Source organism: Gossypium raimondii, chromosome 8 (assembly GCF_025698545.1).
Source record: "Gossypium raimondii isolate GPD5lz chromosome 8, ASM2569854v1, whole genome shotgun sequence".
Classification (NCBI taxonomy): Eukaryota; Viridiplantae; Streptophyta; class Magnoliopsida; order Malvales; family Malvaceae; genus Gossypium; species Gossypium raimondii.
The window spans coordinates 3,412,690-3,420,308 of NC_068572.1; the positions used below are offsets into that span (position 1 = coordinate 3,412,690).

The 7,619-nt window shown below is 34.0% G+C and overlaps 1 long non-coding RNA gene across 1 annotated transcript in view; it reads left to right on the top strand.

Annotated features, from left to right (window-relative positions):
• Positions 1–7,619, top strand: part of LOC128043126 (uncharacterized) — a 58,231-nt gene that overhangs the window by 26,319 nt on the left and 24,293 nt on the right. The window lies entirely within an intron of this gene.

Genomic DNA, 7,619 nt, shown 5'->3' on the forward strand with positions numbered 1-7,619 from the left:
AGCAGTAATTTGTCACGATCATTAGTTGACATTGATCATATTAAAAATTAAGAAGACACAACGATGAAGATAAGATAAAATATGATTTTATTGGTGAATAAATCTAACTCAAAGGACTCAATGATATCCTATGAGATCATTAGACTATGTAGTTGGATGAATTACTTTCATAAAGAGTAAACAATAAGTAGTTTTCAATCATGGTACTACATGTGGACTGACTTCAAGATTAAGTAAATTGTGAATTATCTGAACGAAGCTTCTGGACATAATTGCATTTACTCGAGCCTAATTGTATATGTCCGATTTGTCCCTCTGCTAGCTCAACAAAAGCTCAATCGGACTGCATTTGAATCAAAAGAAAATTCTGTGACTTTAGAAATAATTTAATTGAGTCGATTTATTCAGGATAACTATTGTGCCACCTTTATTAGAAACACATTGAGTTGGACTTACTCTCTCACTATCGGAGATAACATACACAATACAAACATCCAATCATTTAGTGATTTCTTTTTTCACTACCTCCTCCATTGTTGGGTTTAACTGACATTACGCATCAACAATTGGCTTCTTACCTTATTCCAGCAAAAGTTAAAAAATATATGTTTGGGATCGACCCGATTAAGCAACAAACAAGTAAAAATAGCAGAAGAGATTGAGAAGATGAACACACATATTTAACGTGGAAAAGCCCCTCCAAAGAGGATAAAAAACCACGGGCAAAGATAATTTTACTATAATGGCAAAAGAATGAAGAGTACAAAAGATTGAGATAAATCTAAACCCCAAAAACTCGAAAAAACAAAGAACCCTCAAAACGTAAACACAAAATTCTCTGAATGTGTTATGAGTTCTAATCTAATGGGTGTGTTTTCTAAGGTTGTACAAGAGCCTATTTATAGGCTAAATTCATATGTCAAATAATAATAAAATAATCTAAAAACTAATGCTTGGATGAAATAAATAAGCAGAGTTTAACTAAAAGATTATTTTCAAATTTGACTCGAGAAAATAGGAGTCATACTTAACAAATCTCCACCTTGACTCATATTTCTACAATGCCATCTTGCCAAAGCCATACGAGCCTATCTTGAACTATGCATGGAATTAATCGAGTCAAATCATGCTTAGAAACTAGAAGACTTCTAGCCTTCGACTTGTACACTGCCAAATCAAAACTAACCCGGGTCTGATTTTCACGAACACTGTGCCCTAACTTTACAAAACCTGTATCCAAAAGAGAACCTCTATTCAACGAAACGGTCGTACATTTTTCCCTCCTATTACCAAGTTGCCTCCGCTCCAAACGAGTTGACTTCGACTGTAACGGATGAGGGACATCGATTTCACTAGTCACTGTAGAACCTTTCAGAATATAAAGATTGTCAGTTCTTTTACCTTTTAACAAAACGAGAGCTCCACGAGATACTTTAATGCCACTTGACTTGATGTTGATTCTTCATCCTTTCAAGTCTAAAATATTCAAGGAGATGAGATTGTTTCGTAAATCAGGTACATACCTGACATCTAAGAGTGTCCTAATCGTCCCATCGTGTATCCTAATTTTAACAGTACCAATACCAATTACCTTACTAGATGAATCGTTTCCCTCATGCGCATAACTCCACCTTCAACCAAAGCGTATGTGAGAACCATTCTCTATTGGGACACATGTGGAAAGAACATCCGAATCTAATATCCACTCGGACGTGAGCTTGGAGTTCTCGCTCGTGGACACTAATAAGAAATCATCACCGCTTTCATCGGCCAAATTAGCATCAGCTACATCTTTCTCGTTACTCTCAAGACTCTTTAATTTCGCGATTTATAACAATCGCTTTGGCGTGACCTAACTTTTTACAATAGCGACACCTTTTGTCTCGTTTCTTTGATGCTACCAAAGCGAAGCTTGCCTATACGCTTGCTATCAAATGAAGCTCATTGTCGAGTTTGTCTCTACTCAACAAATGACCCTTCACATCTTCAAGCGAGATTTTGTCTACGCCATAAATCGTGGTCTCCCGAAAGACTTGTATGAAGGGGTAAAGAGCATAATAATAGCATAAGCTTGGTCTTCATCATCAATATGAACCTCAACATTCTTTAAATCATTTAAAAGAGAAATTAATTGGTGATGTGATCTCTAAGAAGCTCACATTCGTTCATGCTAAAGCGTAAATAGACGTTGTTTCAACAATAAACGATTAGCTAGAGACTTAGTCACATAAAGAGTTTCTAACCTTTTCCACAAGGCGGATAAGGTCTTCTCCATCAATACCTCCTGCAATACCATATTCGCGAGGCACAACTGGATTGCAGACAAGGCCTTTTCATCAAGCTTTTCCCATTCTGTTTTATTTAGATTCTCAGGCTTTTTCCCGGTAACAACCTTTTTCAAACCGGATTGAACTAGAATTGCCATCATCCGAACTTGCCACATATTGAAATTTGTCTCACTATCGAACTTCTCAATTTCAAATCTTGTTGTTGCCATATCTGAATGGGCTGATCTATGAAAATTGAACTAGCTCTGATACCACTTATTAGGATCGTCTCGATTAAGCAACAAACAAGTAAAAATAGCAGAAGAAATTGAGGAGATGAACACACAAATTTAACGTGGAAAAACCCCTTCAAAGAGGATAAAAAACCACGGGCAAAGATAATTTTACTATAATGGCAAAAGAATGAAGAGTACAAAAGATTGAGATAAATCTAAACCCTGAAAACCCGAAAAACAAATAACCCTCAAAACGTAAACACAAAATTCTCTGAATGTGTTATGAGTTCTAATTTAATGGGTGTGTTTAGTAATGTTGTAAAAGAGCCTATTTATAAGCTAAATTCATATGTCAAATAATAATAAAATAATCTACACTAATCAATGTTTGACTGAAACAAATAAATAGAGTTTAACTAATAGATTATTTCTCAAATTTGACTAAAAATAGGAGTCATACTTAACAAATCTCCACCTTGACTCATATTTCTACAACGCCATCTTTGCCAAAGCCCGTCACAAGCCTATCTTGAACTATGCATGGAATTAACTGAGTCAAATCTGTGGTTAGAAAGCGGAAGACTTCTAGCCTTCGACTTGTACCTACGCCAAATCAAAACTAACTTGGGTCGATTTTTCACGAACACGGTGCCCTAACTTTTCAAAACACTGCATCCAAAGAGAACCTCTCTTCAACAAGCGGTCATACATTTTTCCCTCCTATGACCAAGTTGCCTCCGCTCCAAGCGAGTTGACTTGACTACTGTAATGACGAGGGACGTCCGATTTCACGGTCAGCATAGAACCTTCGAATATAAAGGCATCGGTTCTTTTACCTTTTAACAAAGCGAGAGCTCCACGAGATACTTTAATGCCGCTTGACTTGATGTTGATTCAGCATCCTTTCAACTCTAAAATACTCAAAGAGATGAGATTCTTTCGTAAATCAGGTACATACCTGCATCTGAGAGTGTCCTAATCATCCCATCGTGTATCCTAATTTTAACAGTACCAATACCAATTACCTTACTAGATGAATCGTTTCCCATGTGCACAACTCCACCTTCAACCGAACTGTATGTAGACAACTATTCTGTATTGGGACACATGTGGAAAGAACATCCCGAATCTAGGATCAACTCAGACGTGAGCTTGGAGTTCTCGCTCGTTGACACTAACAAGAAATCATCACCGCTTTCATCGGCCAAATTAGCATCGGCTACATCTTCCTCGTTACTCTCGGTGACTCTTTTATTTCGTGATTTATAACAATCTGCTTTGACATTACCTAACTTTTTACAATAGTGACACCTTTTGTCTCGTTTCTTTGATGCTACCAAAACGGAAGCTTGCCTATCGGCCTTGCTATCCAAATGAAGCTCATTGCCAACTTTGTCTCTACTCAACAAATGACCCTTCACATCTTCAAGCGAGATTTTGTCTCTGCTCATTGTGGAGACTTGTTGTTGCCATATCCGAATGGGAACGATCTATGAAAATTGAACTAGCTCGATATCACTTGTTAGTCTAATTAGAGAATATGAACTAAATCAACAACTAACACATACTACGAGACTAATAGCATAATTTAATCTAACAAATTTAACTTCTATTGTTTATGCAAGTACTAGAATTTCAAATTAAAAAAGTAGAATAATTAAAATTGATCGAGATAAAACTAAAAGGACTAAATCCACAACTTATGTATGGTAAAAGATTAATAAAAAAAAGTCAATCGTATGAATTAGGGTTTATTTTTTAAGTTTACGAGCACAATTACTAAGGTGTGGATAAAATAATAGCCAATTATTTGCAATTTTTATTACCTACAAGTTCTTGTATAAAATATTATTTTCAATTAATTATCAAAAAAAAGGAAAATGTTAATATATGGTAAGTATATCTAAATTAATTGTGCTATTATTATCTTGCCATAGGTGACGTATAAAGCATAGTGCAAAATCTTCTATATGATTTTTCTCTTCCTACAAAATTCGCAAGTATATCTTCACCTACCAAGTCATAACTTTACTGCAATATTAGGTTAAAGAAATTCCAAGAAATTCAACTATAAATGGCCAAATGCATGTCATTTTTTGTATATCATCAGCTTGTTATCATATAACTAACTCTTTGTTTCATCTCTCAATAGCTTTCATTTTAAACTATGGCTTCTTTCAACGTGGTTTCTCTTTTTGCGGTTTTGCTTGTGGCTTCTTGTTAGTATCTAAAATATTTATCCAGTTCGATATTTAATTATTACATACATATATATACATGTAACTTTTTTAGTATAAAAGCGATTGCAGTATTAAAATAAGGGAGGGGTTGCAATCGTTGCGATTCAAATCCTATGTGTCTTAAACTAATTATATATAATAGCTAATATAAAATAACTAACAAAATTTTTAAATGATGAAAAATTTGTTGTTTAATTTTCAGTGTATCAAACTCAGAAGCATGCACTCGTGACATAGACTGTTTGGGCGATGTAAACATGGTGGTTTTGTGACTTGACAACTAAAAATGTAGTTGCTTGCGGTGTCAAGGCATCTACCATCTAACATTGCAAACAACGATGGGACGCTATGCGTGATGATGAAAAGCGCAAAGGATTGCCCACCGACTTGTTAAGCCCATAACATTCAAGGTGGCATTTGTGTTTCGCAAAGCGTTGTGCTGAAGAAAAAGAATCCGAACAAAAACTCTAAATTTAAGCCTTTCGACAATGCCATATATTTTAAGATAAACTTTGTATCCAAAAATTGGCAAATAAATTATTAGTGAATAAAAGGTTGTCAAAGAGAACTTATTTACTTATGTTATACTTCGTTCAAGTATCGTAACTTCATATCCTTTCAATTGAACATGCATGGTTCTAATTTTCGATCCATCGAATTTATATGTTGTCAATGCAATCGTTTAATTAATGGATTTAACGACTACTGTTATAATATCATGCTAGCTAGTCATTTCCACATAATTAGCACAAAAAGAGGCTTGATTTAATTAATGGATTTAACGACTACTGCTTGGGTTAAGATAGAGATATCAAAAGTCAAAAAATGATCTAATTGGAGAATAGGAACTAAACCTACAACTTACCGATACTATGAGATTGATAACATAATTTAATCTGCCCTATAGTTTATTTGGGCACTAGGATTTCAAATTTTAAAAAGTAGAAGGGTTACAATAATCGTGGGGGGAGATGTAGAGGGACAAGGGACGGGTAAATTTTTATTTTTTATGATAACATATTTATTTACTTTAATATTAATATAAAATTATTTTTAATTAAATTTTAATGTGGTGTTGACTTTAGCAATCCCATTAGTTAAAACTTTATTTCAATGGCACTAACTACGGGTACCAACTCCAGTAACAGAATCAAAGTTTAGGTATTCGGATTGGTCAAAAAATAGTTTTAGTACCTATGTCAAACAAAGCAAATAGTTCAAGGGCCTCCTATTCAATTAAGCCTTTAATAAAATCTCAAATTAAAGAGAAGGATGTTGGTAAATGTGCTCGTATTATAGTAAACATTTACCTATTTTCTATGCATTTGAACGATGAATAAATAAATAAAGTTAATTTCACATTTCACTTTTATATCTTGTGTTTCTGTCTTCCATGTTTTACTTACGTATCGAAATTGTAACAAGCAAATGTTAGCTCATTGATTGTCTAAGTTGAAACTGATGATAAGTGTGGCACTATAAGAATGTTTACATTTCCAGAAAGACAATTTGCTTCTATTGATAATCTAAACGAGTCAGTAATCTCGTAAAAGAATCAAAGTGAGCATTTGATTCAAATACTCAGAAGCATTATTATGTCGTCTACAATTCTAGTTAGGGAGATGATTAGTGTTGGCTGTCCGAGCAGTTGAATCCACGGGTAGAGTCATAAATTTATTGCTTGGAAGAATGAGACATTAGACTGAACCTAAGATGGATCAATTCACTTGTGACGTTCATGGTGTGACTTACCTAAATCCTGAGTTAGTCACTGACCATGCGTATGTAACTCATGTGCTTTGATATTAGTGTAGGCTTATGCTCTTAACATGACCGAGTCGATAGCCAATATGTTGGGTACATGACTTGCGTTTGGCATTGCTTTACTAGCAACAATGAAATCCATACCTCGACTAAGAGTTAACGATATCCTCTTATTGATATTGTTTGGATTGATAAAATTGGATTTGGCCGGGGTTGCTTGTTTTCGAACGAGTAATTTGTCACAATCATTAGTTGACATTGATCATTTTAACAACTAAGAAGACACAATGATGACGATAAGATAAAATATGATTTTATTGAGTGAATAAATCTAACTCAAAGGACTCAATGATATCATATGAGATCATTAGACAATGTAGTTGGATGAATTACTTTCATAAAGAGTAAACAATAAGTAGTTTTCAATCGTGGTACTACATGTGGACTGACTTCAAGATTAAGTAAATTGCGAATTATCTGAACGAAGCTTCTGGACATAATTGCATTTACTCGAGCCTAATTGTATATGTCTGATTAGTCCCTCTGCTAGCTCAACAAAAGCTCAATCGGACTGCATTTGAATCAAAAGAAAATTCTATGACTTTTGAAATAATTTAATTGAGTCGATTTATTCAGGATAACTATTGTGCCACCTTTATTAGAAACACATTGAGTTGGACTTACTCTCTCACTATCGTAGATAACATACACAATACAAACATCCAACCATTTAGTGATTTCTTTTTTCACTACCTCCTCCATAGTTGGGTTTAACTGACATTACACATCAACAATTGACTTTTTACCTTATTCCAGCAAAAGTTATAAAAATATAAATTATAAAAACAAAAAACGATCTAATTAGAGAATATGAACTAAATCCACAACTAACACATAGTACGAGACTAATAGCATAATTTAATCTAACAAATTTGACTTCTATTGTTTATGCAAGTACTAGAATTTCAAATTAAAAAGTAGAATAATTAAAATTGATCGAGATAAAACTAAAAGGACTAAATCCACAACTAATGTATGGTAAAAGATTAATAAAAAAGTCAATCGTATGAATTAGGGTTTTTTTTTAAGTTTACGAGCACAATTACTAAGGT